The sequence below is a fragment of the Gobio gobio genome, assembly GCF_949357685.1.
Source record: "Gobio gobio genome assembly, chromosome: 11".
Classification (NCBI taxonomy): Eukaryota; Metazoa; Chordata; class Actinopteri; order Cypriniformes; family Gobionidae; genus Gobio; species Gobio gobio.
In genome coordinates this window covers 33,798,973-33,824,731 of record NC_137104.1, presented here as the reverse complement: position 1 = coordinate 33,824,731, position 25,759 = coordinate 33,798,973, and the positions used below count along the sequence as shown (strand labels likewise).

Here is a 25,759-nt window from a genome sequence, read left to right as displayed (position 1 = left end):
GGGGGGGGGAGTCCGCGGCTATTAGGATTGTTTGTAATTTGGTTTTAGTGACTTAGGAGTCTTCTTGACTACTCCTAACATTTCACAGATTTAGGAGCTAGTTTTAGCGCTAAAATGTTTTTTGTAATACTCTTAGAGTAAAAATGTAGGAGTCCTAAAATTAGGACTGACACTCCCATTATTTTTAAGAGTTTCTCCTAAATCGGCAAGTTAGGAGCTACTTTTATCATACTTTAAGATGTTTTGTGAATACGGCCCCTGATGGGGTAATGATAACTACTGTTAGGGGATAACAGCTTAGGACCCAAGACCAGTTGACCAGCAGAATGAAGACCAAGAGTCAGGAGTGCAAGTAATTAGGTCAAGTGAGTAATTAGGTCAAGTGCATACTGATAAACACCTGTGTCTGATTGCAGTGATTGGCGCGGAGAGACGGCATATAAGCCAGAGGAGAACACGCAATGAGGAGAGAGACACAGACTGGGCACTCATGGACTGGAGACGGATCACAGAGAAAGATTGCTGTGAACAAGTTATATGGAACTGAGTTTTTGAGAGCGCTGTGTGTGCAAGTTTATTTTGTGTGTAAAAGTATTTGAATAAAACCACGAGTCCCAGTCACGCCGACCCTGCCTTCTTCCTCCTTATTTACACGAACATTTACTACAGTGGTAAAAAGTCCACACATTGCATTTAAATGAACACGCATTTTGATTGGTAACGACAGTCATACGTCATTATTTTACGCCAGCTAGAGGGCGCATGACTTTAAAACGTAAATAAAGGTCGTAATAAGGTGCTTGAAAAACAACGTATAGAGTCTGTTTTTTTTAGGACAGTCTGACAATTTCTCAACAGTTATACTCTTTTCAAGGTCTAGCTAGGTCATTACTGCAGGTTGAATGATTCTGATTGGCTAAGAGAAAATAGATAGTCAGAGTAAATTTCCACACATTCCACACAGAACAACATGCCCGTTGTACCCCTCCAATACTGATCTGTAACACAGAATACTACACACATACACAGGGCTTCTCCAAGGTTGGCGTTGGCTGAACCCCAGCTCTGACGAGAAAGTTTCCCAAAACATACTGATAACACGTGCTTTCTCTCAGTAAGAGGTACATACAATATTCACCATAATTCTTTAGTGTTTCAGTAAAAGGAAATAATATAAACTGAAAGACAAATCCATATTTCATCTCTGGAAGCCGGGCTTAGTGAGAAAGCACTGTTACTGCACACCTGGCATGGGCCAGATCCTCAGTCACTCCTCAGAGACCAAATACAAACTTTAGAAAACATAAATGAAGAAACAATAAACAATCAGTGGTTCTATTGATTAAGTAATATCATAACTGGAAAGAATCATTAAAAGTCAATTTAATAATTTAGGAGGATAAATATTGATAAGACTTTGATTATAAATGTAATTAGGATATATAGGTTGAAGCGGCAGTGGATTTCAGAATCCGCACCCTTCACTACCTATTGTAGTTTGATCAAGCACTCCCCATTTGCATTGTCTTGCCAGACTTTGAGATACCATGGTTAAGTCTATTGCTGACTGATGACCTCGTGCTACATATATTCTTGTTGCTCTTCCTCATTTAAACACACTACCCTTACGAAACAAAAATATATTGCAGTATATTGGAAAATATCATGTAATACATAAGGCGATATATTCCCATATATGGGATTTAATATTTATATTTTCCAATATATTGCAATATATTGAAAACGGCAATCATTTGTATATTTTGCAATATACTGCAATATATTACATATATTGTATATATGTACCATCAATATATTAACAATATATTATATTTCAAGTAATATATTGGTAAATATATTTTCCTTTCGTAAGGGTAGAACATTATCATCTAATATACTTTCCACAATATTTCCATTATGATTATTACATTTTATTTCAAATGGGCGCAATCTTTGGCCTTATTAATCTACTTGTTCCAGAGCAAAAAGATTTGGCGGGCAAAGTTAAGCTTCATAACTTTATATTTTTAACTTAAATCCTGTACTTTTAACAAGGCTTGCTTTTGACTGTTTGCTTGTGTTTATTCCTATTGTACAAACTTTGTATTTATAAAGGCTGTTCATTTAAATATTTTTCAAGAAATAATATTTATTGTATAATAAATAGTGTCTAATAAATCAAGCTGATAGAAAAGTAACGTTGGTAATTTCGACATTCTCGCAACCAAAATGGAATGTTTGAGAGGTTTTTCTCTTTTTTTGACAACAAAATGTGTAATGTATGTATTTAGCTACACCGCGCCCTGGATACAGGTCGCTGCATGACTGTGTTCAGAAGTGTAACGGGCGGTGTCATGGGTGTGGATCTATATATAACGGATCTCCGCTGTTCACAGTAGTCTGACTAGAGTTTAACGGTCTTCTACTTGAACTCGTTTACAGCAAGAACGATGAACAAAATAATTTTCTGCCTCTTTGCAGTCGTTCTGTATTTCGCAGTGGGTAAGTTTTCTTTCTCGTTGTGAATTTGGCAACTTCGCAGTAGCCCAGATAGCAATGAGTCGGCGGACCACCGGCGGTGATCCGGCGGCTGTAGAAGCGTCAGAATTGCGTAATCGCAAACACGTTTGACGGCGCACCGCCGGCGGCAGCCGCTTTTTAAAAGCGGCAGCCGGCTTCCTACCGCCTTCGTACCGCCGCCGGCCCGCAGGCAAACCGCCGTTCCGCCGCCTTTATACCAGAAGGCGGCCCGGCGGAGGCAAACGCTTTTTTCGAACGATCTGCCTCCGCTTATTGTGTAATAAATAATATATATATTTATTTATTATTCATATATTTGTAACATGCAGTTTATGATGGATAATAATTGAACAAACCAGATAAATTCCCATTTTTATTCCACATTTCAAAGTACATTAACTGTCAATGATACAAGATAATATAAATTAAATATAACAGACAATAAATAAGCTTAAATAGGCCTATAAATAACAAAAAACATTTTTACTAAAGAACCTGCATGTTTCCAATTAAATTTTGGTTTAAAAAAACAGCCTTACAAGCAAATTATAACACTTACAATATTTGTTAATAACAAATAGGTCAGCTCTGGGATGAAAAGAATTACCATTAAATATTATATCAAATAATGAGGATATTTGGTACCAAAGAATGTGCAGGATACCAAATAAATCGAGGTATAACATCACATTTAACAAGCCATTTCTAACAATAGCATAAATGGTAATAATTTAGAGTAAAGCTCTGGAGAAGAATAGAACAGTAGTAGAACAGAACATTATAACAAGCCTGACTATGGGTTCTCCGGTTTTCCCCGACCTCCAGAATGAGGCAGCGCAAATTGGCTTATCTTCAGTGATTTCTTGTGCGCCTATATAAAGGACAAACAACCTCGCCATCCCATATCTATCCAAGGAGCTGCCTTCAAGGCAGGGTCACAGGGAATAAAAAAAAAAAGTAATTTCCACAGTGAACAGTGTGGATTGGGTGAGTGTAGCCTGAAACTTCTGGCTTCTTTAGGGGTCTTGATGTTACTGACTGCAGGATAAAGAAAGGGTTCCAGGTGTCAGTAGTCAGACTAGGTGTAAGAGGTCGGCTGTGGGTCCCTCTCAGCTGTGCGGCGTCTTTTTCCACCTTCACGATCAGATGCTCCTTTCAGGTAACGCATAGCGCTAACCTGGACCGCCTCATCAGTGGCATCCTGGGTTGCCGGGTTCTTCCGGATGGCTCCTGTAGAAAATACAGATCTGTCATTCCATGTGAATGTCATAAGGCCACACACATCTACTTAAATATATAACAAATTTATATATTTATATATATATATTACTTTGAACAATGGTCTTCAGGAACATGTCTCTAAAACATGCTTTATCCCCTACACCAGTCCAGGTTGTATTAATGGAAAGGTGATTAGAGAAGATACTCTAAAGCATTCGCCACACGGTTGTCTTTAGGTCCCTCCCACATTTGATTGCCAAAAACCGAAGCTGAAAATACAAAAAAGTGTTACAAATTACATATCTCTGAAGCTTCTCATACATAAATATAAAAATGTGACAGGCTGTGATTCAGACTGTAGAATATGCAGTGTACAATCTTAAATTTTACTTTTTAGATTACCCTACAGCATTATAAACAAAATCAGCACACTTACTGGAGCTCTTTATCCTGCCTCAAACTGTTGTCAAGCAACGCCAAATGGGTTGTCTAGGGGGAGTAACAGACCCCCTGGCAGGGATAACTCTCCAAAAGACACATTGGCACTGAAATGTTGCAGCATAGTGTCCATTTTGTTGTCCATGCTACGCACAACATCGCCAAACTCTCCAAGACGTCGCAGCATTAGGGTCTGATCTGCACCTACAGGGGTTCACAGAATAAAAGAATAAAGCAGTCAGTCCTGGTCCCTCAACTACTAAACTATGACATTTACAACTAGGTCTACTACATGTACAGGTGGCCCCAGTGGGAATTAAACCAACAACCACAGGTGTTGTTTGCAAGTTGTACCTGATTGCCCAGTACGAGCAAACGTCGTCAACATTGTCCCAACTTGCTTCACCTGCTCATGAAGTGAGCCGCTGTCATCCGAAGCTACAAAATGAAAGGCATTTGGTAATTTTGGACCTACATCACAGTCAAAAAAGTAAAATTTAAGAAAGAGTGCATGTTCTCACCTGCTCGTGCATTGCTTTCCCTCAGGGCTTGGTTCTCATTCTGGAAATCTACATAAAAAATATTTTATTTTAATTATATATATATATATAAAACAACAACTACAGGCACAATTTTCCATACTGTTAAAGTTTCCAACATCTGCAATTTCCTGTTTGTCCATCTCAACTCCTTTCAATATTCTTCTCCTTATAGCCCAGTAACTAGACATTGTGACTAACAATTTATTTACCTTGAAAGCCGAAACGATTGTCCAACAATAGGTCTCTTGGATGAAGATAACCGATTGTGCTCTGGTCAAGGTATCTGCAAGAAAATGTGAACAAAACCGCATTGTTAACGTTAAATACAGAATATACAGTAGCTATGCTGTGGGGGGGAAAACTGGTCAGCCAAATGTGGAACAGTAAAATGTATTCATTCAGTGTAGTGAATCAAGTAAACTGCATTGTCCTCAAACATAATAAGTACAGCAGTTCAGAGAAATAACTCATAAATGACCTTAAATGCTAGAAGAACAGTAGCAACACAGCACATGTTAGCTAACACTTGCTAAAACTGACCTAGCAGCATGCTTGTTCGGACTAACAAAATAATTTAAATAACCTATATACATCATTCTGTTTTGTTAGAAAACACCAAAAGTTAAACTTAAGTCTTTCTAGATGTAAAGCTTTGGCTAACTTACCTACAGTAGCTAGATACATTTTAACATGTAGCACATGCTTGAACTCAGTGTGTAAAAAAGGCGAAACAGCACGTGTTAGCTAACACTGTGTATTGTGCACTATATCAGCGTGCGTGTCTGAACAAACTAATTAAAACAACCTACCGGTATATACATCAAAAATGAACATAATATTGTGTGACACAAAAAGGAAACATGTACTTACTTAAACGCTCGTAGTCGAGGATATTTTCTGATCTCCTCTCTTCAAATACTAAAACCATGTGATGAGCGGCCGCTGATGGTAAATCTGTATGTTTTACCGGTTTGTCTTCCGTCTTTTTTAGGTATACTGCCCCTCTCGGCCGGTGGAGGTACTTCTCTGTTTTTTTTTATTTTTATTTTTATTTAAATTAGTACATGTATAGACAAGTACAATACAAAAAGTACAATGAGAGAAAAATAAAAATAATAAAGCATTGTGGTACAGTTCCGAATATGTAGAACAAAGAATAACAACAAATGTAACACTGTATATAAAATAAATAATAAAAATAAGAATTCTGAGATAGAAAATACTTTATAATATTAAGGCAGTCACATGAAATTGAAAAGCTTTCAGGTTTCTGTTTTTGTAAGCTTTTTGTTTTGCGACCTCATGTTTGAGAGGGTTTCAAATATTGTAAAAATCAGCTTTATAAGAGGTAATATTAGAGGGCTTCTTTTGAGTTATTCTTGTCTTATGAATGTAGAATTTTTCCTAAATAATTAATAATATATTTTTGTTTTTCAGAAAAATATGGGTTTTGAAAACAAAGTAAAATGTCATGAAGTTAGTTCTAATTTTTTGTCATGTCTATTTTAAAGTCAGTCCAAAAAGAAATAGAAAAAAGGGCAATACAAAAATAAGTGTTATCCTAAAATGAACTTTCAAACTTTCTTAACCCTCCTATTATGCTAAAAAAAAAAAAAAAAGTATTACATCCATTATGGGTCAAATTGACCAACACTGTTTAAACACACTCGACATGCAAATAATCAAGTGAAAATTTAAATGTAATTTCCTAAACCTAACCTTATCATGGAATCAAGAGTCAAGAATCTGTTATAAACCCTAATGGCTTTGGAGCAAAAAAAACTAATATTTGATATAATTCACATATAGGCTATTATGATTTTATAATCGCTTCAAATGTGAGAACTAGTTAAAATGCTGTCAGTTCCACTCTATTTCCCAACAAGCCAAACATAGCCAACGTGGTTGGTCGAATTTGAGAGTAGAAATCCTTGTATTTCACAGCGGCTTGCCGCCAGCCGGCCGCGGTCCATTAGGCGGAGGCAACCGCCAGAGAAAATGAAGCCGGCGGCCCGCCGGCTAGTCGGCCGCGGCATCTCGCAAGAAATGGGAGTGACGTATTCGGCGGCAAACGTTTCATCACCGCCAGCGGGACGCACCTATAGCCGACAGCTTAGGGCCGGCGGCAAAAAGAAGCCGTGCCGATATTTTTTGCTATCTGGGAGGTTATTTGCTTGGTTATTTGGTTATTTGTGTGAGGAATGAGCATTCCACAATTCAGTCAGTGTGGAATAAGCGGATCTGTGAGTCACGAACATAATGAATTTAGATGCCTGTGGTGTATCAGTCATTCTTATGAGTAGTAGCCTAATGCTTTGCAGTTATTTGAGTTTACACCAAGCTTTCAAAAAGAAAAATAGCTATACTCTTGATTTTTAGAACTTTTTATGTTCTATAGCAGCGAATGTGGTTTGTAACGTTGATAGAACCTTATATTGGGAAGTCTGGTTAATTCTGGCCCATTTGTCGATGTGTGCTTGTTGAGAGAGAGACAGGTTCGCCAGAGGCAGAGTTGCAAACTTGTCAGAGCTTGCCCACTAAAGAACCAGTCATTTTAGCTTTAGACCACAGTTCTGAATCTGATATAAGGTCATATATCTGCTATTATTTTGTAGAGTGGAAGTTCAATTGTGTTTTACAGAGAGAATAATAGAAAAGAGCCCATAGTTTCTTTATATCGTATAATTTTTAAAACATTTATTTATGTAATCTCACTTTAGTTTTTGTCTTTGGTGCCTACTCATTTTCTTAACTGAAGTGTGACTGGAAAAAAAAAAACTGGTGGCAAGAAAGTAATCTACCCCTATCTGCAACATATCACATGCAAACAGGCAGAAGCACACATGAATCATGATAGCATTTTCATAAGTATATTTCATCATCAATACAATTTTGGCTGGACCTTATTGATATTTAATCAAAATATTGAAATATTGAGATGTACTTGGTTATCCTTCTATATATTGTTTTGGTCACAGTTTTTTTTTTGTGTCAAATTATTTATTTAAATGTTTTCTTTATTAAGTCTTATCTTTATATCTTATGATTGTTGGCGGATCTGGCTTTGTTGTTAATAGTTATACATTTAAAATGGTTAATAAATAAAGAATTTAAAAGAAAGTATAGGCCTATTTCATCATTTGCAATCCATTAGAACAAACAGTGTGGCCTTTTCAGTGCTAGTCATTAACATAGATTTAGTTAAGGATGGATTTATCCCAAACAACATCAGAATTGTGCCAAATAATAGTTCCAAATTGAAGATTTCAGTGCCATAGAAGAACCATTTTGGGTTTCTCTTTGTGTGCACAGTAAACAATTAATCATGGGTCTTGTAATTTTCACACAAAACAATTAAAGTGATAATTAAAAATAGTATGCATATTTTCTTAAGAAAATTGGGGTTCAGTGTTGTATAGAAAATATTGAGAAAATTTCACTAATAAAACCAAGAGATACAATTTCCTAATTTTTGAAAGGAAACTTGAATTGAGGCTTGAATTGAGGAACCGATTAAAGGGTTAGTTCACCCAAAAATGAAAATTCTGTCATTAATTACTTACCCTCATGTCGTTCGACACCCGTGATGCTGCGTTCACACCAAACGCGAATTGAGCGTCAACATCGCGTCCACTGCTCCTGATTGGTTAACGCGGCGCGAATTGACGCCAAAGTTCACATTTTTCAACTCGGGCGTTAGACGCGAATTCGCTTCAAACGCGTGAATGCACAAAAGCACCATTCGCGTGTGACGCGCGTATCGCGCAAGATGCTCAATTCGCGCCATTCGCTTGAAATGGAGCATTAATATAAAATTAAAGGTGCACTATGTAACTTTTCCGTCCACTAGAGGTCACCTATTCAAAACAAAGGTGTAGCTTGATGACACCAAGTTTGAGCACAGAACATGTGGTCTTCACCTCACAGCTGGTGGAAAAGAATCGGGATAAGACTCGGCAGAAATCATGTTCATGGATGCGATTATTAACGTTACTGTAGTATGAAGCAGAGCAGGCCCGAGTTGTGTGGGAGCTGAGCAAGGCCGCTGGAGCGATTGTTAATAAGATGAATGCAACACACACCTCGCGAGCAGCAGGACTTTTATTATGCCACAGTCGCCGGTGCCATTTCTGCTTTTCCGGTCATGAGTATGAGGTAACGCAGCTCTGTTTATCATATTAGATAAATTTGAGTGTGTTGAAAACGATGTTATGACATTACTGTGCGTTCGCTCTGCAGCTGCTATGACACTTGTTGCACACTGCAGTAAGAGTAAAGCGTTTCTGCTTAATAAAACCGAGGGTAACACAGATATGACGCAATTGACAGGCGACTCCCTCACACGTCCCGGTTCCTTGGTTAAAATAGCAATTTTCTCACAATTTACGAATCGTTGGAAACATTTGGGATATTGAAAGTACTCAACTGAACAAAATATAACACTGGCCTAGTGTTTTTTGGATATTTTACATATTCCAGCTTTAAAGTCTGATTTTATTTCAGTGCTGTGATGAATTTCCAAGTGAAACGGAATATTGAATAGAGGGCAGGGTTTTACTTCAGCGCTCCTCCTCTCCATCTCTCGCTCATAGCACACTAACGGTTGGAGGGGAGTGGTTAAGGATATTCAAACCCAAGCCGTCAAACTGCCGTCATCAGAAAGGGACTTTCTGTTTACTTAACAAAGTAAATAAGATCGATTTTGATTTTAAATTTAAGATTGAATTTAAGAACGACTTTAAAGGGTAACTTCAGTGATTTGGCATTAAGCTTTGTATTTAAACTGGGTCATTTCTGTAGTAGAAATGTGAAATTATTTTTGAATTTGGTGCCTTCTAGACTGAGAAAAGACAGAACATTTATTTTTGTCTCATGTGAATGAAAGACAACAACTCCCAGAATGCACTTGCTTCGCTGCCCTACGAGGCCACTCCGTACACCGTCGTTTTGATCTTCATAGTAATAAAATCGTTTCGTTCAGTTAGAGAATAAACACTACAATTAAAAACTGAACGCGTGTTTTCAATAAAGTGTGAGTGAGCCAAACGAAAGTCACGTCACAGATGCAGCAGTGTCAGATTTCCTTCATCACGAAGAGCTGAGCAGAGCTGAGGTAACGTTAAGCGCCAGTCTGGCACGTGTTCAGATCGCATTTGGAAGCTAAACTATCGCAGGAATTCATAAAAAGTTGAAACACTTACTTTACTCTGCACTGCGCTCTGTTATTATGATTGTCCGTGCGGCCGTCTGTCTTAACGTTACATTCTGTGGGTGAGATCTCTCCCCTATGGGCAGGTTGATAACATGCGGAATAGCTCCATTCAGTGACTGTAGTCTTTGCCTCTGGCCAAAAAAATCCTCCGATGACGCAAAATGACGATATTTGCGTCATCGGATGAATTTTTCCAGGAATAAAATGCATAATTATCTCGTCTCAGGGGGATTTGAGGGGGGAAAGTACCATAATTTGAATATACTACCGGGTTTCTACTGATACAAAGCCTAATGCTAAACCAGTGAAGTGACCCTTTAAGTGTTATTTTATGTGTTTTTGAGTGAAGGGAAAAATCTGTTAAAGGGTTTGTTCACCCAAAAATTAAAATTAGCCCATGATTTACTCACCCTCAAGTCATCCTAGGTGTATATGACATTCTTCTTTCAGACGAATAAAATCAGAGTTATATTAAAGTCCTGGCTAATCCAAGTATTATAATAACATTGACTTGTTAGGTCGTTTTTGAAGTCAATAAAAGTGCATCTATCCATCATAATGCTCGACATTGCTCTGGGGGGTTAATTAAGGCCTTCTGAAGTGAAGTGGCGCATTTGTATTAGAAAAATATCCACATTTAAAACTTTATAGACTAAAATAGCTAACTTCCGGCGGATTGCCGTACACATCATTTTACAACGAAAGAGTAACACTTGACGCATGCGTATTGACGAATGCAGAAGTGCTGAGGATAGAGCAAAACAAAACATTGCATCGGGGGTTACTCTTTTAGTGCAAGTTGACTCGCACACTGCTGACCGCCGGAAGTTAGCTATTTTAGTCTATTAAGTTTTAAATATGGATATTTTTCTTACACAAACGCACCACTTCACTTCAGAAGGCCTTTATTAATAGATGCACTTTTATGGACTTTTATGGACAAAAACGATGCCATTATTATCAATGCCATTGTAAAGCTTGGATTAGCCAGGACTTTTTTTTTTATAACTCCGATTTTATTCGTCTGAAAGAAGAATGTCATATACACCTAGGATGACTTGAGGGTGAGTAAATCATGGCTTAATTTTCATTTTTGGGTGAACGAACCCTTTAAATGTTTAATGATCAGTTATGTTTGACTTTTAAAAGAGTTTCTGTTATGTTGAAGTTTTGATTGCTACTATTGTACAGAAGAGATCTTATGGTTAGGTTGTGGATTACTGCATGTATACTAATAATATGATGCATGTTGCTTTGTTCAATGGGCAATAACTTTCCTAATGCCAGTGCAGTAACAAGTTTGTTTCTACTTGTGCTGTGCTAGCAGCATATAATCTATTAATTGTACATAATGACTCAAATTAAAAAAGAAACAGGTCATTTCCATTCACTCTATTTGTAATGGAACTGGGGTCCGTTCTTCGTACCTCGCTTAATACATCTGAGATGATTTGACAGATCCCAGATCTTTTAATCGTGATAACTGATGTCTGACTAATTTGGTTCTTCAAACGAATTTGCGGATTGGATTAAAATATCTGGATTAAATTATCTAAAATCACTGCGCGTTCTTGTGTTCCCTGAAGAGGGCAGATGCATCGATACTCGAAACCACGATCAGCAATGCAGCGATTGGCTGGCGTCAAGACAGCAACGTAATGACATCATATAATTAAAAAAGCCACCTGGCAAAAAACTTGACAAATTACACAAAAAACCCGCACAAATTTCTGGACCTTTATAAGGAAACAGCTAAACGACCAAACCAACATAAAAGTTAAAATAGATAAATGATAAATGTTTTTTTTAACATGATTACCAATTATGTATATTCACGATTGTATACAGTATTTGTACACCCTTTACATTTATTTCAATTTTGTAATTTCATTCTTAATTCAATTTGAAGCAGATTTGGTACGTGACAGTATTAAAGTTTCTTAAGGGTCAAGATCAAATTATCTGCATCTCTTGCGCTGCATAATATCCGTTAGCAACGTACGAAGAACGGACTCCTGCTCTGAGACAGAAGATTGAGAATCCAAACGCAGTTTTATTTTAAAGGGTAATTATCCACACTCGTCGTCAACAAACAGGCAAGAGGTCATAACAGGTAATCAGTCCAATCAGGCAAACAAGACAGGAGAGACAGGCAAATGGGTAATCCACAGAACAGGCACGAAACCAGGGAAACCGCTCAGAAATGCAGTTGTTGCACTAAACAAGACTTTGCAGTGAATGACAGAGTGAACATGGTATATATAGGCAGAGGTAATGAGGAAATGAGACACAAGTGTAAACAGTGAGTGCTAATGAGTCCAGGCAAAGGATTATGGGTAATGTAGTCTATAATAGAATGACAGTCTGGTTTGGAGTGCCCTCTGGTGGTGATCACGGGCACTCACACTGGTGAATTGTGACACTAATCCACACCCTTTTTTAGTCAACTTAAAATAAAAAAGCACATTTCACTAAAAATATTAAATTAATTGTTTCATAGACTAAATAATTTAGGACATTTTACTTGATTTATTCAGGTAGATTACATTAAAGAAATCAAGCACATTATGTGTAATATTGTTACCATCATTTGTTTTTAAGTAAATAGCACATTAAGTAAATTGTGCGGTTAATAGAGGAGATAATTTTAGCTGTTTGCTGTTTAATGTTCATCTTTAAAGTGGACAAGAAATCAGATTAGGGTACATTGTCGAATCATGATTCGGATCGCGTGTCAAACCGCCAAACTGCTGAAATCGCGTGACTTTGGCAATCCAAACTGCTGAATCAACTCACTGATTCATAACGCTTCAAAGCTTCATGATGCCGTGTTTTGAAAATGGTCATCACTATATTAGTCATTATTTTGGGGGGTTTTTGCGCACAAAAACTATTCTCGTCACTCCATAAAGTTATTGTAGAACCACTGTAGTGAGATGGACTTTGTAACGACGTCTTTAGTACCTTCTAAGGGTCTTGAGAGTGTACAGTGCATTGTGCCAATGGAGGCCTTTCTGAGCCATCAGATTTCAACTAAAATATCTTCATTTGTGTTTCGAAGATGAACGGAGGTCTTACGGGTGTCGAACGACATGAGGGTCAGTAATTAATGACAGAATTTTCATTTTTGGGTGAACTAACCCTTTAAGCATTTGTGTGAAATCAAAATGGGAAAATGGATGGAAAATCTACAGCTCGTTCAGACAAACTGAGGGAGAAGATTTGTAGCACAACTTTATGAGATTATGGGTTGAAAATAACATCTAATATACAAATATACTGAGTGTTAATGGGGGCAGTGTTGGTTCAATTATCGGATGGAAGATGCATCAAGCCATCCAAACTGTTTTGAAACAATGTTGGGAAATATTTTAGAAACTAGAACCTGCCAAAATAGGCTACTTTTAAGGATGTTTAAAATTTAAAGTAATATGTATATCATTAATTAACTATATATTATTTTATTTAATAACTTAAAATTACAATCAAGTTAGCTTTTTATGATTATCTACACTCCAAGCCAATAACACAAATTACTTTGAAGCTATTTAAGTGTGGTATTTATATATATATTACATTACATTCTTTTCAAAATTATCAGAGCATTATTTATGTTTATGAAAAATAGTATAAGAAAATAATTTTGTAGCTGATTTTTTCTTCCTTGGCCTCTTATGTGCACCCATAATGTGTGCCTCAAATTCCTCAATAAATAGTTTTACTCATTAAGGGGTGACATGTTGATATTGCATGACCAGCTTAACCCTTAATCGTCCCTTGGGGTCCAGCTGACCCCACTGGACTTTTCCTCCATTTTTTAAAAGTGTTCCCTTCATCTCAGGGCCATGAGACTCGGTGACTTTTCCTAAATAATCTATCTAAACATGCACAAAAAATCTGGGCTTGATTTGGTTGTTCTAAAGGTGTGTAAAAAAAAAATTACCGTTTAAATCCCTCGCGGTCAGATTGACCCCACATTGAAAATGAATGGGAAAGTGTAAAAAATACATTTTTTTCACTTTTTTGGTAAATTTTTTTTTACTAAATCCAGTATAAATCTGAAAATTTCCACATTTATTTCAAGGTCTGGTCCTAGAGCATAAACACAAAGTAGAACGAACTTTCTGTCTCATACACACACGCACACACACACACACACACACACACACACACACACACACACACACACACACACACACACACACACACACACACACACACACACACACACACACACACACACACACACACACACACACACACACACACACACACACACACGTGTGTGACTGCAACAGAGAGCATTTTTATAGAAACTGGCAAATAAAATCAACAAAACTGGCATAAATCTGAAAGATTTTCATACATAAATGAAGTACTAATACTAGAGCACAAATGCAATATGGAACAAGCATGTTCACACACACACAAACACAAACACAGGTGTCTGGAGCATTTTTTGGATTTTGGCAATGAATGGGAAAATGTAAAAAATGCTTTTTTTTCACTTTGTTTGTAAAAAAAAATCAACTAAATCCAGTATAAATCTGAAAATGTCTACATTTATATCAAGATCTGGTCCTAGAGCATAAACACAAAGTGGAACGAACTTTCTGTCTCATACACACACGCACACACACACACACACACACACACACACACACACACACACACACACACACACACACACACACACACACACACACACACACACACACACACACACACACACACACACACACACACACACACACACACACGTGTGTGACTGCAACAGAGAGCATTTTTATAGAAACTGGCAAATAAAATCAACAAAACTGGCATAAATCTGAAAAAATTCCATACATAAATGAAGGACAAATACTAGAGCACAAATGCAACATGGAACAATCATGAGAAAGAGAGGGAAAAGGGCAAATAAAAGAAAGATGAAAGGCAGCTTAACTTTTGCATAACTTCCCTATGGACCTCTAGTGGATAATGTGGTCATTGCACTCTCTTTCTCTTTAACTATAATTCCTTATTGTTCCAAACCTACAGATGGCGGTATTCTATCCCTAACACATAGAGCAATGTCCAAAAACTATTTATATTTATTTAAGATCATCATTCAAGTGATTTTTTCATAAAAAAATATTTTTTAATGAGCCAATTTATGACATAGTTAAGTATTTGTGCAGTAAATAGGTAAAAAACTACCAAATACCCACAAAAACACAGCATAAATGTATAGTGGAGAAGTAAATAAAAAAAATGATATATAGTTTTCCGTGTAAAAAAATTATATTTCCTTATGCAATCGCTCTGTAAAAGTTTGGGGTCTATCTGACCCCAAGGGACTCAAACGTAAACCCTACTTGAGGGGCGATTAAGGGTTAATACTGTGTTTAATGTCTGTTTTGTGGCTTTTGCACTTGTTTTGTTCATATCTTCTCCTGTTCTTTATTTCGTTTATTACCTTTGACGAGTTTTTTAGTTGTTTAGTTCATGATCTGTTCTCATCTAGATTATGGTTGTTCTGTCCGACATGTCTTGGTATCCCTGTATTCTAAGAAGTGTTATTTTATTATGGCCAGTGCAATCCTACAGTTACAAATACATTTTTAGAAGTACAAATGCTCAATGTAGTTCAACTAATGTGAGGTCACAACATGCATTCACAATAACCAGGGCTTGACATTAACACCTGCCAACCAGCTATTTGCAGGTGGATTTTGGCTGTGTTGTGTAACATGTCACTCCTACTAGCCACTTTAGCGGGTTCACATTATTTAAAAAAGGAGGTAATATGTAACACCAAAGAGCAAGGGGGACTTGAGGTCTTAGATTATAGTACACTTAATGACATTTTCGAAATGAAATGGTTAATATAGTTTTTGAAGAATCATACTCTTGGAGGCATAGACTTTTTGTTGAAGTGTAATTTTTCTGTTGACAAAATTCCTGTAAAATTGGCCAGTTTTTCACATTTTGCAAATTACTTTACATTATATGTAAACCTTTTGGGACAATCTAAAAACAAAAAAACGATGAAACATGTAATGCTTTGAAAGCACTGGACTTTATGTCATTTATGTAATTTATTTATTTTATTTATTTATAGGCTATATTTTTGTTTATTTTTTTAATTTCCTGGAAGCTAATGTTAATGTGATAATATGAATATGTAATACCTCTTGTTCTCATGGCATTGACTTTTTTTTATTTATTGTAGTCTTCTCAAAAGGCATCTGTTGTAATCGTGTTGTGCAATAGATCACACGCGATTCTCTTGAGTTTATGAATGCAATGTCTAATAATCATAGGCGTTCAGATTAGTCATCGCTGAAACTCTTGAGTTTTGTGACGCTCTCACTCACTGAAATTTGCACTCATCATAATCAACAAAGCAGAGATGTACGTGCAATGTACGTAGGAGATTCATTCATCATACACTGGTTGACTGTTTTTGCTCTATTCCAGCAGCGAAAATAGTTTAAAACAAAGGTCATAGCAGAACCATAGCGCGTGTGTGACTGGCATAAAGTTGGCTTGATGTTGGTTCGATATTCGTGATTTTAGGGACCGTCTATAAAGTTACATAGTTTCAAGTTACATTTCTAACATCAATAGCATTTGAGACTGAAAACCAACTGTAAAGTGTTCATCTAGGTGTCAGGTATGATGCACACCTTTTAGATTTTTCATATTTACTAAAATAAACTGTCAAATCACATGAAAATATGGATATGTATTTCACTAGGCTACTGTATGGGCTCATACACAAAATATGCTAGATTTTAATATGCCATAGCTGATAGAACACTGAGAATATTGCTGAGAATAAATTATATTTACACCAATGTCATGTTATACATTTCATGTAGACTTGATTTGGGTGTGTACAGCAGTCATTTACATATAGCCAACAACAGCCAATTTCCCTACAACAAAATTGTGACAATAACTATAAAATAATTGTAATTTTTAGATGGAGTTTAGCATGCCACTCTGTGGAATACTTTGCTTCTCAATACTCAAATTGATGCTGAGTTGTTTTGCTCACTCTATTTTCCAGTCCAGTCAGAATGAAGAAGACCTTTTAATAATAATAAGTTATAGTACTACTTATAATTACTAAGAAAATGTTTGGATCACTTTTCCAATTAAATCGCCAACGAGTAGAAAATGTATTATATTTTATAATCATTTGTTTCATTTATTATTATTATACATGTTGATATTAATAAACATATCATACTATCACAAAGATGTCATTTATTTCAGCAAATTAACTATATACTGTAGCATATATTAATTTTGCATTGTACTTCATATATGCAATGTACATTGTGTTTTGTACTCATTGCTATGGAAAGCCCCGTCTGATGCTTCTGGAATCTTCAACCTCTGAAACACAAGCAGCACCTTCAGGCTGCAGCCTGGGGCACGACTTCGCTTTAAATGAATCCGCATTCTTATCTTATCTACAACAGTTTCACATATTTCAGAGGATGCTATTACAGTGGAAAATGTATGCATTCAAAGCCATGCTTCTTTCTCTTTATAGCTCCGAGTGTTATGTTCATATAAATATTAGTTGTTCCAATGTCACACCAGAATGTACAACAATTTACTCATCCACCAATCGAGAAAGTTGCTATGTAAGATAATCAGTACTGAAGGTTCAGTTAATATGTTATTAATGACAAATGCCATTAGTGGTTTAGTAAACAGAATTTCAGAATTTCCAACGTGAATTTTCCAGAACCACAATTGTAATTGTGGAAACTATTTGAAGTAGCTTTAAATCTTACCACAAACACATTTTCCATGCCTTTTATTTCCATATTTAAACTTGGAATCTTTAAGAGACAACATTGTCTCAGCAACTACTAGGTTGGTAACCAAGTGGCTATTTATTTTGCAGAGTCTCAAAGAACATTCTGTTTTAAAGACATTCTCTGTAACATACATCCACCCTACTGTCAGTGAGACAATCTGCTCTAAAGAAGATCAAATGATCCTGTGCCTGAAAAAAACAGGTTTAACAGGGATTTAAGAAAAGAGAGACATTTCACAGAAAAGAGGGAAGAACTTAGTAATTATCTGACATGTCACAATCAGGTCTATGCTTGTCCAGATCTTACAAAACCAAAAATAAATCCAAAGCAGACCTGAATCTTCATGAATGTTAGAGAAATTGGTAACACTTTACAATAAGGTTGTATTAGTTAACATTAGTTAATGCATTAGTTAACATGAACTAACACAAACAACACCTCTGTTCAGCATTAGTTAATCTTTGTTAACGTTAGTTCATAAAAATCCAGCTGTCCATGGTTTGTTCATGTTAGTTCACAGTACATTATCTAATGTTAACGAGATTTTAATAATGCATTAGTAAATGTTGAAATTAACATGAACAAAGATAAATAAATGCTTTATTAAGTGCAGTTCATTATTAGTTCATGTTAACTAATGTAATTAACTAATGAACCTTATTGTTAAGTGCTCATTTTGTAGGCTTGAGTAAGTGTGTATGGACAGAGTTTAGTCAGCTATAATTTGGATACAAATGATCTTCAAAATTGAGCTTATTAAGATAAAAAGAAATCCTTAAAAATGATTCATAATATTGGTGGGTGTGGTAGATAGGAGGGGTCACTGCCTTAATCTTTGATCCTTAAAAGTTTTAACTTCCACCCAGGGTGTGACCGAAACCAGCCTGTGTAGATTTTTTTCTCTCTTTTGAAAGTGAGACTGTCAACTATATTCAGTTTCTGTGTGTGTGTGTGTGTGTGTGTGTGTGTGTGTGTGTGTGTGTGTGTGTGTGTGTGTGTGTGTGTGTGTGTGTGTGTGTGTGTGTGTGTGTGTGTGTGTGTGTGTGTGTGTGTATGTGTGTGTGTGCGTGTGTGCGTGTGTGTGTGTGTGTGTGTGTGTGTGTGTGTGTGTGTGTGTGTGTGTGTGTGTGTGTGTGTGTGTGTGTGTGTACAAAGGGTACATTTGTACCTGTACATGTTTTCCAGTTATTAAAGTATATAACCATTAAATGTTATCTCATTAACAAATAAAAGCTCTTTCAACATTTACTCACTCACTCACTTGTAACCATGGGTTACAAAAGGAAAGGATTTTTTCCCTTCATACTTGGGTTAACTATTATTGTAGATCTTTTTGTGTTTCAACTAGTTTATGTGCAATAATCATCCCTCTGTGGTTGTGAATGATATCATTTAGCACAGATGTGTATTGTAGTAAAGAAACCAGAACAGCAGGGTTTTATAGCCATTGTCAAGCTTTTCTTCTTGTTACGTGAATTTTTCAGATGCTTCACATGATTCGCACACTCACCAGAACTCAGAACATCTGATCTAGAGCACACATTGAGAGGAGAAAGGGTTGAGAAATGTTGAAAATTTTACTTATGTTGCTTATTAGATCAGTGTGAGAAACAATCTGCAAAATGGGGAAATAACGCTCTTATACCTTACCTTTCCAGTAAGGTACCTTTTGGCATTTAAAACAGGACATTCAGAAACATTTTCATTACTTTTTATACTGGAGAATATTATATTTATATTTATGCTATTCCTTTTAATAAATTATTATTAAAAGGCATAGTAATTTATACCATATTTTAATAAATTCCATGTGGGCCATGTCACTAACAGCTTGAATCTGCTCTCTTTCAATGGAATGAGTGGACTGATTATGTAGGTAAAAAGTTACAACAGAGGTTGTATTTCTTAAAGAAATTGTTGTCTTTTGATGTACATAGCAGACTGCTTTTGTTGTTTTATGGGGCTTTTATTGAAAGCATTATGACATTTTGTGTGAGCTGCTGGTACGGTAATGCTTCGGAGGCTCAGAAGAAATCATTACGGAGGGTTGTGACAATGACAAGCAAACTGCTGGGAATTTCATTAAAAAGTTTAGAGAGCATATACAAAGAGAGAGTAATAAATAAAGCCAACATTATTGTGCAGGATAAGAGGCATCCCTTATATTATGCTTTTGAACTACTGCCATCTGGACGGCAGTATTGTGTTCCCAGATGCATGAAAAACAGGACCAAATTATCTTTTGTTCCCCAAGCAATCAGATTTTTAAATTAATCCTCTAATGATGATTGGTGGTCAGCTGGTCTGGCTATCTTATCTTAAACTCTAAAGTAGATTTATTGGTTTTAAATTATGATTTTATATGCCAATTATGAAATCCTAAATGTCTGTGTGAGTATGCTGCATATGTACTTTCCCTACGGGGATAAATAAACTGACTAACTAACTAATGACTAACTCTTTCAGGTCAGGCCCTGGAGTGTTATAAATGTGAGATGGGTGTGGGGAGCCTTTGCTACACAACCAAAATGGCATGTAATACTGGTCAGCTGTGCTTCAGTGGATTAGGGAAAGCTGGTAAGTTTATGCTGTTCAAAAGCTGTTGAACACCCTCACAATGTTTTTGTTTTTTTAAATGAGATCATAAGGTACGAGAAACCAAACTTTCAGGACACAAATGTTCATTAAACATTTATTGTTTTTGCATTTAATATTCTAAAACTGAATAATTTGTTTTATTTTGGGTATTTTAATTATTTGTTAATCTTTCTAGGGTAAAGAACATTGTTTATTTTAACATATATTTTTTCTGTTCTCAGACATTTATTTTAAAGCTTAATCTGCATTTTCTTTCTCATCTCAATTTCAGTTGGATTTGTGGATATTAAGATGAAAGGATGTCTTGACATGGCCAAATGCAATCAAACGGAACAGGTGTCTTTCCCGTCCAACTCAAGTACAAAAATAGGCATATACCAAATGACGAAGACTTGCTGTACTACTGACCTGTGTAACTCAGCTCTGAGTCACTTTCACTTCTCTGCTGTCGGCATGGCCTTCACTACCATCACCTCTTTGTTCATGGTCAAAATCCTCATTTGAGGAGGATCATTTCAGCACACACACATGCACGCACACACGCACACACACACACGCACGCACACACACACACACACACACACACACACACACACACACACACACACACACACACACACACACACACACACACACACACACACACACACACACACACACACACACACACACACACACACACACACAGCATGCAATCAAACAGATTGTTTTACTCTTCTTTAGGGGCGTTTGAATAATAAAACCATTGGTAAATAAACCTTTTATTTGTTGATAGCAAATGCTGTGTATTTTTATGATTTTATTTCTCCTGATGTCTCATTTAGTTTAAATGTTGTGGGGGTTTATCTCTTATCTGTATTTTTGTCAAATTTGTAACGCTGTCAACATGGTGTTGTTCATTTGTTTGTTTGTTTTTGTTTGTATTTTGTTAAAGCTGATATCCTTGGAATAAATGAGTTTAAAGAGCATGAATTTAGGGCAAAAAAGGTTTTGGACGGGTGCCATCAGTAGCTTCCATAGAATGAAGCACATGCAGGAGGTGATGTCACCTTGCAGGAAGCAGCTACACGGATCAGGTGCTAGGCCCTGCTCTAACAAATGATCTGTTTTAGTTGCTAATGCCATCATAATGTGTGTTGTCACTGCAAATATAAGAGCAATAAAATTGTAATAAATGAGTTTAACTTTTGTGTTTTTTTGTTGATTTCAGTGTCATTCCTGAGCTTCAGAGTGGCCAGATGAGATGCTGAACAATCAGTAACATTCTACTACTACTTTTAATGTTAATAATAATAATAATAATAATAATAATAATACGGTACTTTTTATTAGATCCATTCATTTCAAAATGGTTATACTTCTGTCTCTTCAGTACACATCGATCTTCCATTAAAAATAATGGTAACACTTTACAATAAGGTTCATTAGTTAACATTAGTTAACTACATTAGCTAACATGAACTAATAATGAACTGCACTTATAATTATTTATAGCATTTATTTATCTTTGTTAATGTTAATTTCAACATTTACTAATACTTTATTAAAATCTTGTTAACATTAGTTAATGCACTGTGAACTAACATGAACAAACCATGAACAGCTGGATTTTTATGAACTAACGTTAACTAAAGATTAACTAATGCTGAACAGAGGTGTTGTTCATGGTTAGTTAATGTTAACTAATGCATTAACTAATGTTAACTAATACAACCTTATTGTAAAGTGTTACCAAAATAATTTAAAAAGAGTAACACAATAAACAGCCACTGTCGGGGCAAAAGAGAGTGTGCTAGTGTGTGCCAGGGCCAGCCGCGTTTCCACTGTCACTTCCAACGGCCAGAGGATATTTGTCCTGCCGAATACCTTGGTCCAAAGTGGGCAAACTGGGGCTTGAGTAGTGGGGATCTTCAGGGATAAGTTATGGTCATGTCCAATCGCAGGTCCACCATCTGATCTGGATGCGGCCCGGATCCGGCTGACTATAGTAAACCTCAGAATAAACAGAGAGACTAATATTAGCATAGATGCCAATTTTTCTTATGAAGTTAACAAGTAGCCTATATCAGGTGTTATATAGGAAGTGTTCCCGGTTCCAGCTGACCTAGGTAATGCAGCCTAACAATCATTTAACTGATTTGAATAATAGAAATTGATAATGATCTTTGTGTATGCCAGGTTAAAGAGATGTGGGTTTAGTCTAGATTGTTGTTTTTATTTTTATTATATTTAACCTTTATTTAACCAGGAAAAGTCCCATTGAGTTACAGGAACTCTTCTCCCAGGGAGTCCTGGCCAAGACTGGCTGCCAAAAGTTTCAAAAAATATATACATAAAAGACAGGACAAAGATTACATACTACACCACAAATCTCTATACATACACTATATCGTCGCTGCCCGATGAAACTCACGTATGTCCAAAGCGGTTACTTTTCAGGAAGTGAAAAAAACACTGTATTTCAAAAGCAGTTAAATGTAGCGTTGTCATACTTGGTACGGCATCTTTACATGTAACCATATTCTTGCCAGTGTAATGATCCACATTTGACCAAAATTGAGTTTAAATGGACATACGTGCATATTTTACAGTAACGGTGGTCGATACGCGTTCTTCCGATCATTAATTAGAATGGCCAAGTCGCGTTTCATATTGACAGAGGAATACGCTCAGTTTATTAAATAGCCTACGTCTTAGTATATTAAATACGCTTAGTTTATTTAATATTAATTATAAATGTATTAAATGTATCTTGCAAACTATGAAGGGACAATGAATCAATACACTGACATAGTAATGCAGATAGACAGATACTTTGTTTGTACAGTACTACCGTAATTTTGTCACTCCTAGACGTACGTCTGGCGTCAGGGGGGAAACGTTTACCTCGATGAAGGAAAGTCATTGTCTCACCAGGCTATGTTTATTTGGCAATGTATTGCAGAAAAGAAAAGTGAAAATGAAGATGCAACTTCACGAGACCGGCGAGATGCTTCCACATTGCGGGAGATACGCAGCGTGATTGACAGCTTTGACACCAAATGGATATACGTGAAAATCAGATGACATGATTTCACAACTTTTCATTGGCCATTTAGATATGTGAAGCATACTGTATACGGAAATGAACCTGGACATTCAATCTGTCGAAAAATCTCAAAATCGGCAAAATAGACATACGTGGTTTTCATCGGACAGCGACGATATATACTAGAACACAAACAAGACATTATACTTAACGTAAGCAAATACAGACATATAATTGTAAATGGCACTAGTAAAAGCAATTACACTGTTCAGTCAGAGTTGACTTTAAAAAAGGTTTTTAGTGCTTTAGCAATGAAAATCAATAAATGGAATTTCCTTCTGAGGGAGAGGGAGGACCATTGTACAGTTTCATAGAGTGCAGTCTAGCTGCTGCACCTGTAGTGAAACGTATAAGGCTGAGTAGTAGAGTGCATATAAATTAGGTCACCATAATCCAAAACTGATAAGAATGTGCTCTGCACCAACCTTTTCCTTGCTTATCTTTTGCACTTCTTTAATTTAAAATAAAAACTTGGGTCTGAGTTTTTTTTAAAGGCTCTCAATGTGGACCCCAAAAGACAATTTATCGTCCAACCAAATACCTAGGTATTTGTAGGAAGTCACTCTCTCTATTGGAGTACAACTTTGTGTTGAAATAGTGAAATTGATGAGAGAATGTGAACATGTAAAAGCCATTAATTTTGTTTTTTTAGCATTTAATACCAACTTTAATCCTACCAGAGATGTTTGTACCTGACTGTAAATGATGAATTGCTTCCTTCAACGACGTAGCAGAGGTGTGCAAAATAGTATCATCTGCATAAAAATGAGCCTTTTCTTGATTCAGATTCACACCTAAATCATTTATATAAATAGAAAATAAAATAGGACCCAAAACTGATCCTTGGGGGACACCCATTTTTACTTCTAGCAAGGATGAGGTACAGTTAGCTAATGCCACACACTGGTTCTACCACTCAGGTAATTAGAAAACCAAATTAGCACAGTGCTACTAAAACCTATGTTTTGCAATCTTTGCAAAAGAAGATGATGGTCAACAGTGTTGAATGCTTTAGATAAGTCAATGAATAAAGCAGCACAAGACTTTTTATTATCTTAAGCATTAACAATATCATTTGTAACAGAGTTTACAGCCGTAATTGTCCTTGCCGGAAACCACTAAATGGGACTTAAAATACAGTTGTCTGCAAAAAATGTTTTTGTTGCTCATTTATAAGAGACTCAAACAGTTTAGCCAAGACAGATAGTCTGGAGATTGGCCGATAATTGTCTAAGGCCAACGGGTCTCCACTTTTTAATAGTGGAGGACAAATGCAGATTTCCATGACTTGGGGATAGAACCACTGTATAGACCAGGGGATTTCAAACTTTATGATGCTTTATGACCCTCAAATATGATGAACCTTTTATGAGGGACCCCCTTCCTAAAATCCATATATATATTTTTTTTTATGTATGAAAAAAAACATTTAAACCGTTACATAAGTAGTAAGTGTGACATTATAAATACAACACATTGTTTCCAAACTTAAATCGGCTATGCTTAATGTTGGATGTATAAACCCAAAGAAGAAAATTTTCAAATAAAAATTATTTGTATAAGCAGCTTTCACTATAAATGTATTTAAGCATCATACAAATGCGTTAAGTATATCGCCTTACAATACCAGTGAGCGAGATATAGTTTCTCAACTATATTGAGAAAAACGCACTAGAAAGATACAAAGCAACATATACTACAATTCTGGAAAGTACGACAAGAAAGGAGAGAAACATTTAGAAATGAAACCTTTAGAATGTTCGGTAGACTTTATCCATATTTGCGTTGTTTTTTTATTCTCTGAAATTGTCTGGGGACCCCTTAGAACCTTCTGGAGGACCCCTGGGGGTCCCCGGACACCAGTTTGAAAACCCCTGGTATAGACTAAGATTAAAAATGGAGGGGATAGGATCAGTAAACAAGTTTGCAGCAGTTTTGAGGAAATATGACTTTTTACAGTCCAAGCCTAACAGTGCCTTTCGTACGATCAGAGACAGATATAGAAGTAAAGTTAAAATTATTCAAACTTACACTAGACAAGTTTGTGATAGAGGTTACACTATCTGTGGGGTTAGCTTGGAGTGTCAACTGAGTAGCTATTCCTGCATTAATAAAGTGCTTGTTGAAAGTATCTACTATATTTTGTATTTCCCTTACTTCACCATGGCTTGCTATTATAACTTCAGGGATAGTGGGGGGTGGCACGTCACCCGAAGAAGATTTAATTCCTTTCCAATTTTTCATTTATTAAATTCAGATAATGTACTTTTTATTAGTCTTGTGCATTTGTTTCTTAATACCCTATAATTTAACCAAC

At 36.2% G+C, this 25,759-nt stretch overlaps 1 long non-coding RNA gene across 1 annotated transcript; it reads right to left on the bottom strand.

Moving 5' to 3' along the window:
- Nucleotides 1-2,881: 2,881 nt before the first annotated feature.
- LOC307133583 lies at nucleotides 2,882-5,680 on the bottom strand. The gene is made up of 7 exons (XR_013817443.1): nucleotides 5,592-5,680; nucleotides 4,931-5,004; nucleotides 4,701-4,748; nucleotides 4,534-4,617; nucleotides 4,178-4,383; nucleotides 3,851-4,010; nucleotides 2,882-3,750 (listed from the first exon to the last, which is right to left on the bottom strand). It is a non-coding gene; the product is annotated as an uncharacterized lncRNA (long non-coding RNA).
- Nucleotides 5,681-25,759: the final 20,079 nt, after the last annotated feature.